The sequence below is a fragment of the Psammomys obesus genome, unplaced genomic scaffold (assembly GCF_907164565.1).
Source record: "Psammomys obesus unplaced genomic scaffold, mPsaObe1.curated_primary_1811, whole genome shotgun sequence".
NCBI lineage: Eukaryota > Metazoa > Chordata > Mammalia > Rodentia > Muridae > Psammomys > Psammomys obesus.
In genome coordinates, this window is record NW_026596051.1 from 16,988,035 (window position 1) to 16,998,761 (window position 10,727).

Below are 10,727 nucleotides of genomic sequence, written 5' to 3' on the forward strand. Positions count from 1 at the left end.
AGTTCGAGGCCAGCCTGTTCTACAAAGCTTGCTAAAAAGCAAGCAAGCAAACAAGCAAACAAACATGTCTTAGTTAGGGTTTTTCTACTGCTGTGATAAAACACCATGACCAAAAGCAACTTAGGGAAGAAAGAATTTATTTCAGCTTATAATTCTATGCCACAGTCCATCAAGAAAGGAAGCTGGGGCAGAAACTGAAACCATGGAGAAACTCTGCTTACTGGCTTGCTCCTCATGGCTTGGTAAGTCTGCTTGCTTCGTTTCGTTTCCTTCCTTCCTTCCTTCCTTCCTTCCTTCCTTCCTTCCTTCCTTCCTTCCTTCCTTCCCTCCCTCCCTCCCTCCCTCCCTCCCTTTCTTTCTTTCTTTTTTCCAAGGCAAGGTTTTTCTGTGTAGCCTTGCTGTCCTGGACTTGCTTTGTAGACCAGGCTGGCCTCAAACTCACCGAGACCCACCTGCCTCTGCCTGAGTGCTGGGATCACAGGCGTGCATAAGTCTGCTTTCTCATAGCACCCAGGACCACTAGCACCAGGGGTGGCACTTCTCACATCAACTAAGAAAATGCCCGAGGGGGCTGCAGAGATGGTTCATCCAGAGAGCTATCTGCTCCTCCAGAGGGCCTGAGTTCAATTCCCAGCAACCACATGGTGGCTTACAATCGTCTATACTAGAATCTGATGCCCTCTTCTAACATGCAGGCACACATGCAGGTAGAACACTCACAGATAAAATAAATAAAATCTTAAAAAAAAAAAAAAAAAAAAAAAAAAAAAAAAAAAACAGAGAAAGAAGGAAGGAGGGAAGAAAGGAAGAAAGAAGGAAAGAAAGAAAATACCCAACAGGATTGCCCATAGGCCAATCTAATGGGGGCATTTTTTTCAAGTGAGGTTCCCTCTTTCCAAATGACTCTAGCATTATGTCAAGTTGACAAAAAAACTAAGCACCATGCAGTTTATACCTCCTTGCAGGGAACCTTAATTCAGTTTCCAGCACTCACACTGGATGGCTCACAATCACATCTAGTTCCAGCTCCAGGTGATCCAACACCCTCTCCTGGACTCCTCCAGCACCTGTGCTTACACGTGTACATTCACACACAATACACATAATTAAAATAAACATTTAAAGAGTGAGGTATCATGCTAGTAAACCTCATATTAAGTGAAAGAAGCCAATACGAAAAGACTGCCAAATGTATGACATCCTAGAATAGGCAAAACGATAGAGAAAGTAAAAAGAATGAGTGGTGGCTGGGGCGGTGGTAGCACAAATTTTTAATCCCAGCAAGTGAGAGGCAGGCAAATCTCTGAGTTTGAGGCCAGCTTGGTCTACACAGTGAGTTCCAGGACAGCCAGGGTTATATAGAGAAACCCTGTCTCGGAAAGAAAACAATAACAACCAAACAACAATAACAACCAAAAAAAAAAAAAAAAAAAGGATGAGAAGGAGGGATGAACAGGTGAAGCAAAGAGCCATTATTAGGTTATTTAAAACTACTCTGCTTATAATGGTTAAATCCATACCATTATACATTTGTCAAAACTCAAAACAGCCCAGCATCCGGGCTAGGGATATGGCACTCGCAGAGGAGCAGAGTTCAACTTCCAGCACCCAGATGGAGACTCCCAACCATCCACAACTCCAATTCCTGAGGACCTGACGGCCCCTTCTGACTTCAGCAGGCCCCAGGCACATACATGCACAGCAAAACACTCAAAAACATAAAAATGCAATAGATAAATCTTTTTTTTTTAAAGAGATTTAAAAAATAAAAGTCCAGTTATCAACTGTAACAAATACGACACTCTAATAGGGATATTGATAACAGCATAGACTAAGTAAAGTAGGGAAGAGAAGAGTTCAATTTCCTGTGAACCTAAAACTGCTCCCCCCAAAAAATATTACCAGACATGGTAGCACACATCTATAATTCCAGCACTGAAAGACAGAGAAAGGAGGTTTACAATTTTCAGGCCAGCCTGTGCTACACAGAGATACCCTGTCTCAAAAACAGTAAAGTTTTTGTTTTCTTTGTTTTGCTCTGTTTTTAGAGATAGGGTTTCTCTGTGTAGCCCTGGCTATCCAGGAACTCACTCACTCACTCTGTACACCAGGCTGACCTCAAACTCACAGAGATCTGCCTGCCTCTGCCTCCCAAGAGCTAGGATTAAAGGCACTGACACCCCAGAAATAAAGTTTTCCATGATTTAAAAAAAAAAGTTTTTTCAGTGTTTCCAAAGCACCAGTGGAAATATCTAAGGATTTTCTTGACCTTGTCTATACCAGTAAAATCATGTTCTCTCTCCTAGATATTCCTGGATTCTGAGTACATGTGTGTGTATACACAAAATTTCTGTAACAAGAAGTTGGAAATACAGCTAGTTAAAAAAAAAAAAAAAAAAAGGAAGCCAGACAGTGATGGTACACACCTTTAATCCCAGCACTCCAGGGGCACACAGATCTCAGAGAAACCATATTTCGAAAGAAAAAAAAATAGAAAAAGAAAGAAAGAAAAAAGAAGAGGATTGTTTGCGCTAGAGGGCTAGACAGCGCAGTGGTTAGGAGCAGGGGCTGCTCTTGCAGAGGACCTATGTTAGACTCCCTAGCAACAGCATGATGTCCCACAACCACCTGCAGCTCCAGCTCATGTAAAACCAAAACCCTCTTTTCACCTCCCAAGGCACCAAGCATGGGCGTGATACAGACAATCAGGCAAAGCACACTGCCATACACATGAAATCCATTTTGTAATTAAAAAAAAAAAAAAAAGCCTGGTGCTATGGTGCACACCTGTAATCCCAGCACTCAGGGAGGCAGAGGCAGAGCTCCGTGAGTTCAAGGCCAGCCTGGTCTACAAAGTGAGTCTAGGCCAGCCAAGGCTACACAGAGAAACCCTGTCTCGAAAAGCCAAAAAACAAACAACAAAAGAACATTTTCTCTGTCTCAGAGTAGCAACTAAAACTGTCTCTTTTATGGTTGTCAAATCCAACCTAAGTGAAGAAAAACTGAAAGGCCATGTATGTAACTCGGTATGGCTCCAGTCCAAGTCACAAGCTCTCAAATCGGAGGAGAAAGTTCCAGAACCAAGATCTACGCTCCAGGGACAGCCAGCAGAATCACTTAGGAAGCCGCGGGAAGGGACCAGGTTTGCTATGCCCAGTACACAAAGGGGAGTATGGAAGAGAGAATCACCTGAAATAACTGCCACAGGCAGCCCAGCGCTAACCAAACCCATGTAAAGAAGATCCACTGTTTCTAGACAATTTCAATTTCCATTCTGGGAGTAACATTCAGAATTTGGCAAGAAAACCATCCTCAGTCCTGCCTTCTGAGTGATACGCTCAACTTCCCTTCTAAGACCTACTTTCATCAGAGACACAAGAGTGACCAAGTATGAATTTGAAACAGCATCAGTAAGCACGTCAAATTTCTTAATGTAAAAACTAAAGTACATTCCTGAAGTTAAACTACTCCTCTAAAATTCTCAAGAGCTGAGACATGATCATAAAGTAAGTAATGGGGCTGGAGGTGTAGGTATGCCAGACCCATGGAGAGAGTCCCAACACCAGAAAGAAAAAAAAAAATTATGGAAGCTCACAATCATACTTAAAGATATACCTAATGATGAACTACTTAGAAGTGCAGAAAATTCAACCGTGATTTTAATTTGAAGTGATGTATTTCAGATAAGTACTTAAGACTAAGGGAAAGCAAAATCCAACGTACAAAGTAAGGCAATGGCCAATCAGGAGCGGTAAAATACACTGTGTACATCGTACATTCCATCCTCCAACTCACAGGAAGTCTTAAAGGGACTTACACACCCTTCAGTCTACGAAGAAAAGTGGCTTCGGAAGACACTTCCAAGTCACCTTCCACAGGTCGTTGGGTAGGATCTGTTCTTGGGATTCCCTTAAGGGACCATCATATCTCGTCAAACTTCCTGCTTCCTGAGTACAAAATAACAATCACTGAGTCTCAGAAACAGCGGGTTCCCGGGCTCAGCATGGCGACAACAGGTCTCAAAGTCTACACGAAAGTGATTCAACAAGTGGCAGCGCGCCCCAGGCGCTGCGGGCAGGCCTTACCGCCCGGCGTGCAGGAGCGCGCACAACAGGAGTGCTTGGGGCCTGGTCAGCTTGGAGGGGTCCCGGGACTCGGGACGAGATATGAGAGCAGGGGGCCCACGGGGCTCTGGGAAGCTGGGGCCCAGGGGTCTGAGGTGTTGGGCCCCTGGGGTCTTAGGGCGTAGGGGACACGGAACACGAGGACGGTGCTGGGCCCGGGGCGCGCGGGGACCTTAAGGTGCCGAGGCGCCGGCTGGCCGGAGGGGCTCCGCGCGCTGCGGCGATGCACCCGGCTCTCGACGTGCGGCTGCGCGGCGCCGGCCGACGTGCGGAGACTCGGGACTGACAGCGCAAGGACACGGCGTTCCGGCGGCCGGAGTTCGTGGCGGGGCGCATGCGAACGACGACCGGGAGCACTCTCCGGCCGGCGGGCGAGCGCCCGGCACCGTACCTGGGGCGGGGCGCCGGCCGCGCAGGCCGCGCTCCGCGCATGGGGACGGTGCGCCTCAGGCACCGCGGAACAAAACCGCAGCCGATGCCCCGCCCCCTCCGGCCGCCCTCATTGGCCGCCGCGCCGCGGCCGCCGCTGCGAGCCGTCAGCCGTCCGCTCGCGTACCAGCGCGCGGAAGCCGCCGCTGGCAGTCCACCCTCAGCCGCGCCGCCGGGCGGGCCGACGTCACCGCCTGCCTTGTGGGCGTGGCCTCGCGGCGCCCCGCCCTTCGCTTCTCTCACTTCCCTCTCACCCGCAGTGTGCGCCGCTGTTGGTCCCGCCCCCGCCGGGAGTACCGCCCCCTTGTGTGAGCTGGCGCGCACAGGCTGTGAGGTTAAGGACAGCACTAGCGACCTGAGCCTGCGGGTAGGGATCCAGTGGCTTCCTGATTCCAAAGCCTGATGTGGCCACCTTCATCTCCCCATCTCCATGCCTTTTTTAATTTCATTTTCTTACCTGGATCCTCTGGAAGAGCATAAGTACCCTGAACTGCTTGAGCCAACTCTCCAGCCCTTTTGGTAATTTGTTTTTGGTTTTTTGTTTGTTTCTTTGTTTTTCAAGACAGGGTTTCTCTGTGTAACTTTGGCTGTCCTGGGCTCGCTCTGTACACCAGGCTGGCCTCAAACTCACAGAGATCTGCCTTGCCTCTGCCTCTTGAGTGCTGGGATTAAAGGCGTGCCGGCCTCCCTTTGGTAATTTTTAAGAATACTGGTTATTGGGTTTAGGGATCGTTTGAGTAGCTCAATCCTCTCAATCTCCTTAACTACATTGCAGAATCCCTTTCCCCAAACACTGTATGAATCCAAAAAAAAAAAAAAAACAGTCCCCACAGGATTGTTTACCATGTGGTCCCCATCTGGTGATGCTATTTTGGGAGGCGGTCGAACCTCTGGAACGTGCGGCCCAGCTGGAGGATATAGCAATATTTGAAGGACATACAGCCCAGGTTCTGGCCTAGTATCTGCTGCATGATCTGCAGAGATTAACAAGCTGTGCAAGCTCAAACTGACAAGGACAGAAGCTGAACCAGCCACCATTCTTATCCTGTCGAGAAAGACAACCCTCTGAAACGGTTGAGCCAAGATAAATCTCCTCTTGGCTTTTGTTTTTAAAAAATGCGCACTTTGTGGGGCTACAGTTGTGATGGCTATTCTTGACTATATAGGTAATTAACTGAAACCCAAGGAGCTGGTACAGCTGCAAGGGATTTTTTTTTTTTTTTTAACTAAACCATTTGAAGTGGGAACACCACTTCCAATCCAGATCTTTAAAGGTGACCCACCAAATTAATCTGGGTCACACCTTCTGCTGGCAGCCTGTGTAAAGGACTTGTAAGAAGGAAGCTTGCTTTGCCTGCTTGCTCTAGATGTTACATCCATACCTTCACTGGCATTTGAGCCTACTTCTTCAAGATTCTGGTGTACACTGAAGACCAACTGAGACATCCAGCCTAGTGGACTGAACAACTACTGAATTTTTGGACCTTTAATTGATAGGCAACCATTTTTGAACTAGCTAGGCCAAAGCCTGTAAGCCATTCTAATAAATCCTCTATAGATGGATGGATGGATGGATAGATAGATAGTCATACTACTATCAGTTTTGTTCCTCATCAGAACCTTGACTAATACAACAGTTATAAACACTTGTGAGCTGCCGAGTGGGTGCTGGGAATTGAACTACAGTCCTCTTCAAGAGTAGCCAGTGTTCTTGACGTTGAGCCATCTCTCCAGCCCAAATCTCTCTTTTAAAATGGTTGTCAGGTGTTTTGTCATAGTGACCAGAGAAGTAACACACCAAATAAGTCACAAGAATCAAGAGACTTTTGGATACCTTTTAGCATGTAACTAAAATTCTGGGTATCCAAGAAAATCTAGGAGATAGGTCAGAGGTTAGAAAGGCAGGTCTAGGGGATAAATAGAGCCCTAAAAGTCAGGATAGTCCACAGAGCATTTTCTTTTTCTTTTATTTGAGACAGGATTTCTCTGTGTAGCCTTGGTTGTCCTGGACTCACTTTGTAGACCAGGCTGGCCTCAAACTCACAGAGATCCACCTGCCTCTGCCTCCCAGGGTGCTGAGATTACAAGCGTGCACCACCACACCCAGCTTCACAGAACATTTTCAACTGCAGGAGATACCACAGGGGGAGAGCGGCTCTGCCTCAGCTTCCTGTAATTATCCGCTCAAAAGGGACTGGATGAAAAGCAACTACCAGGCTGTGGTGAGACACCACCTCCACATGAGGCCATGCCTAACCTTTCATTCCTCCCTCCTTTGATATGCATTCCAGGTGTCTGTCTACACCATTCAGGGACCAAAAAAAAAAAAAAAAAAAAAAAAAAAAAGAGAGAGAGAGAGAGACACTGATACAGTCCCCAGGTTCAGGAGGATAGAGTGTAGCACAGACCCAGAGTAGTATAGGAAGGATCATCCAGGACAGACATCATAGATATGTCTGGTTCTTAATATGAAGAGAAAAAAAAGTTTAAGTGTGGCTGAGCAATGATGGTGCGCTTACCTTCATTGGCTACACAGAGAAACCCTGTCTCAACCACCCCGGGGTAGGGGGGAACACTGAAACATGACCATTGAAATAGAGACCATTGAAATACACGGTGAGATAGAGTCTCACCGTGTATCCCTGGCTGGCCTGGAACTTGTAGGTAAACCTGACTGGCTTCAGACTCAGATCCAGCTGCCTTAGCTTCCCTGTCTTGGTCATCTTCAATTTCTAATTTTCTATTTATAAATTGTCTGCATGTATACATATGCACTACATGCTTGGTGCTCACAGTGGCCAGCAGAGGACAACAGATGCCCCCGGAATTGGAGTTAAGATGGCTGTAAGCCCTCATGAGCTGGTTTTCTTCAAGAACCTGGAGATAGGCGGTGGTGGCACATGAGCAACCACTTACACAGTGGAAGCATGTTTACTGCTATCAGTTCACACATTACCTCAGACTGGATAGTGAGTGCCAAGACCACTGAGCTCTCTGTGAGGAAGAGACACATGGAGAGTGCAGACTCATCTGAGGAGAGCTACCAGGTACTCACACTACTTTACAATTCAGTGTTCTGACTTGAGCACGGTGCTTCAGAGGCACCAATGTAGCCCTTCTGGCCATTATCACCCCATTGCATTGCATTCATTTTCCCACTCTCATCACACTGAAAGCTCCCTTGTATGATAGGCCCAGAACTGACACTCATTACTGAGCACAGCCTGTGTTAGACGTTAGCCATCAAATCCCTAGGATCCACATTGGAAGCTTTGCTTCTTTTACTGTTACCTAGAGGCTTTTTTTTTTCCTTTTGAAAATCTCAAGGCATCTTTGTTGTTTTACTGAGACACTGTCTAATGAATCTGAAACTGACCTAGACCTCCTGATCTTCCTCTACCTCCCAAGTCCTGCAATTACAGACATATACCAATATGCTCAGCCCTCTTATGCATCTTTGAGATAGGACTTTTATAAAGTGGCATATATCTAAAGTCTATACATTAAAAATCAAACAGTGGGGGCAGGAAAGGCGGCTCAATAGTTAAGAGCACTGGCTGCTCTTACAAAGGAACCCAAGTTTAGTTTCCAGCACCCACATGGCAGCGCACACACAGCCATCTCTATCTCCTGATCCCCTCTTCTGGCCTTCAAATGTGCTGAATTCACAGGGTACACAGACATACATGCAAACAAAACACCCATACACATCAAGTAATAAAGTTTAAAATGTGTATGAGTGTTTTGTCCGCATGCATGTCTGTGTACCATGTGAATCAATAAAAGTTTAAAACTGAGCATGGTGCAGTGGAATACACCTGTAACCCCAGCACTCAGGGAAGCAGAGGCAGGTGGATCTCTGTGAGTTTGAGGCCAGCCTGGTCTACAAAGCAAGTCCAAGACACCCAAGGCTCCACAGAGAAACCCTGTCTCAGAAAAAAAAAAAAAAAGTTTAAAACAAAGAAACCCTCAACATTCTTAAATATACTGAGTTATGCAGAGTGCCCCACTGCGGACTCAAAGTAGACAAGCCCACATGCCAATTTACAAGAGATGTTATTTGCCCAGTTATGATTGCCCCATAGACTAGTAATATCATCCCATGACCCTGGGCCTCATGAGTTCATCAGATGAGCTACCCAGAGCTCAGAAACGCCTTAGGTTCAGACAGAGGGTTGATGACTCACCTGGGAGTCTCCACTGACAGTCTCCCAGCAGAGAGACAAAGAAGTTAGCAATTCAGCAGCAGAACTAAGACAGGACCCTGACAGCAGCCAGAAACAAGGACAGTGTCACAACAAAGAGCGCCAGCCAGAAGCTGTGGGATGACAGCTCTGATAAGCTGACCTATCCACCCTGAGACACGCAGGGAGATGAGATAGCAAATCAGCTTGGGATTTCGAAGAATTAATCATGCTGGGACCAACTTAATTTAGTTCTGACACTTCGTGGCTCTATGTCGAAGAGTCAAGGCAACTAGGGCTAGGGAGAAAACTAGGGCGGATAAAAGCACTTGCTGCTCAGGCCTGATGACTTGAGCTCAATCCCCAAAGTGCAGAGCGGAAGGAGACAACCAACCCTTGAAAGGTTTTCTCTGGCCTCCACCTGGACACAATGGCACATATTTCCAGAGTATATGTACACAAACACACACACATTAAAAAAAAAAAAAGTCTATTTTCAAATAGAAAATACTAGGTTATATTACCAGCAGTGAGAGGCAAGTCTGCAGATTGATTCTCCCTGCTGTGTAAGAACATTTGAAAAATGCAGGGTCAGGTGTAATGCCCTTTAAGGTGGATCACTGAATTTGAGGTCAGCCTGGTCTACACAGTGAGATCCAAGCCAGCCAGAGCCGTCTAGGGAGACTTGAAAAACAAAAGCATTTCTAAAACTCATGGCAAGGTTTAGTAGCCTCAGGCAGTGCTAAACCTGAGTCTTCCCTGGCTGTGCATCCAACTCAGCTTTGCTCTCTAGGTCAACACTCAAAACTACTTTGTCCACGTCTAATAACACGTATGCCACTGGATTCTTGAGCCTACTTCCTGTTTAGAAGATTCCAAGGGCCTCAAAAGCCAGTTTCACTTTCATTGCCTATTCCTGTCAGCCCAGCCTGTAATGTTTCTGCCAAACTTTAAAAACAAGTTTTTTAACCTTCGTGTGTATATGTATGTGCTCTTGAAAAGACCTTTTTTCCCCAGCTTCTGCTGGGGAACAGGTTTGTAAGATCAGCAGCACTATGGTTTAGAGAGTTCTCAATATTCTAAATCTTAACTTTAATAAAAAAAAAATCTGTTTTCTGGAAGGCATTTAATTTTAGCAGTTTGCCATTAGGAGACGAAAATTACACAAATTCCACTCCGGGCTCAACAGGTCTGCCTTGAACATATCAGTAACCACTCTGTCCATAGCAAAGCCAGGAGGTACTGGCCGTGCACAACGCAGACAGCTCCTTAGCTGGCTACCCAGTGTTACCCTGCACAAGGGCAGCAGGTGCAAAGGCAGCTTTCCCAGTTCCTTCTAGCTTTCACTACCTGGTCCATATCCTCCCAGCTTTCACATTTTAGGTTCAATATAGTCAACTTATCCACACCCCTACCTCAGGGCCTTTGTACTTGCTGCCTTTCACGGCATGACTCAAATGTCACCTATCAGGAATCTCTAGACTCCCTGAAAAAGTGGCAATTCCCATGTTCCCTGCCTCACCCTATTCACTTATCACAACCTGACCAGATGGTCTCAAATCTGCTTTAAAAAAAAAAAGACACCCTTCAGGGACATCTACTGTGGCTGTCATAGAACCTACAGGTAGACAAAAAGGCCCTTTGGAAACTCCTTGAAGGAAGCTGCCTGCGTTATCCAGCTCTTGTTTTTGCAAGTCCATCACTTCCAATGAATCCTTCCAACAAATGGTCTACCCAGGGCCTGACATGGTTGTGCAAGAGTACTATCACAAGTGCAAATGAGTAAGAACTGAACATAGGTAGGAGAGCATGCTGGCTTGTGTTTCGTTATGCTTAGGTACATGAGGATGCTGGGTCTACACTGACATGTTAGCAGGGTCCATCATACTTATCAAGGCCTCCTTATAGATGGGATGGGTGAGAACTTAACAGGTCAGTAGTCTGTAGTTGGCTGTACCCAGCAGATCTCACAAAAGGGACATGCCATTCC

The 10,727-nt window shown here is 46.4% G+C and overlaps 1 protein-coding gene across 2 annotated transcripts in view; it reads right to left on the minus strand.

Annotated features, from left to right (window-relative positions):
- The window catches only part of Fam53a (family with sequence similarity 53 member A), a 34,765-nt gene extending 30,156 nt beyond the window's left edge, over positions 1-4,609 (minus strand). Inside the window, exons 1-2 of one of the 2 annotated variants that reach the window (XM_055624251.1) lie at positions 4,297-4,609; positions 3,822-3,947 (exon numbers count right to left, since the gene is read on the minus strand). The gene's annotated coding sequence lies outside the window, so the exon portion shown is untranslated. Of the gene's footprint in view, positions 1-3,817; positions 3,948-4,296 lie in introns of both variants that reach the window. The other variant, XM_055624252.1, reaches the window with a different exon arrangement.
- Between the last annotated feature and the right edge of the window lie 6,118 nt (positions 4,610-10,727).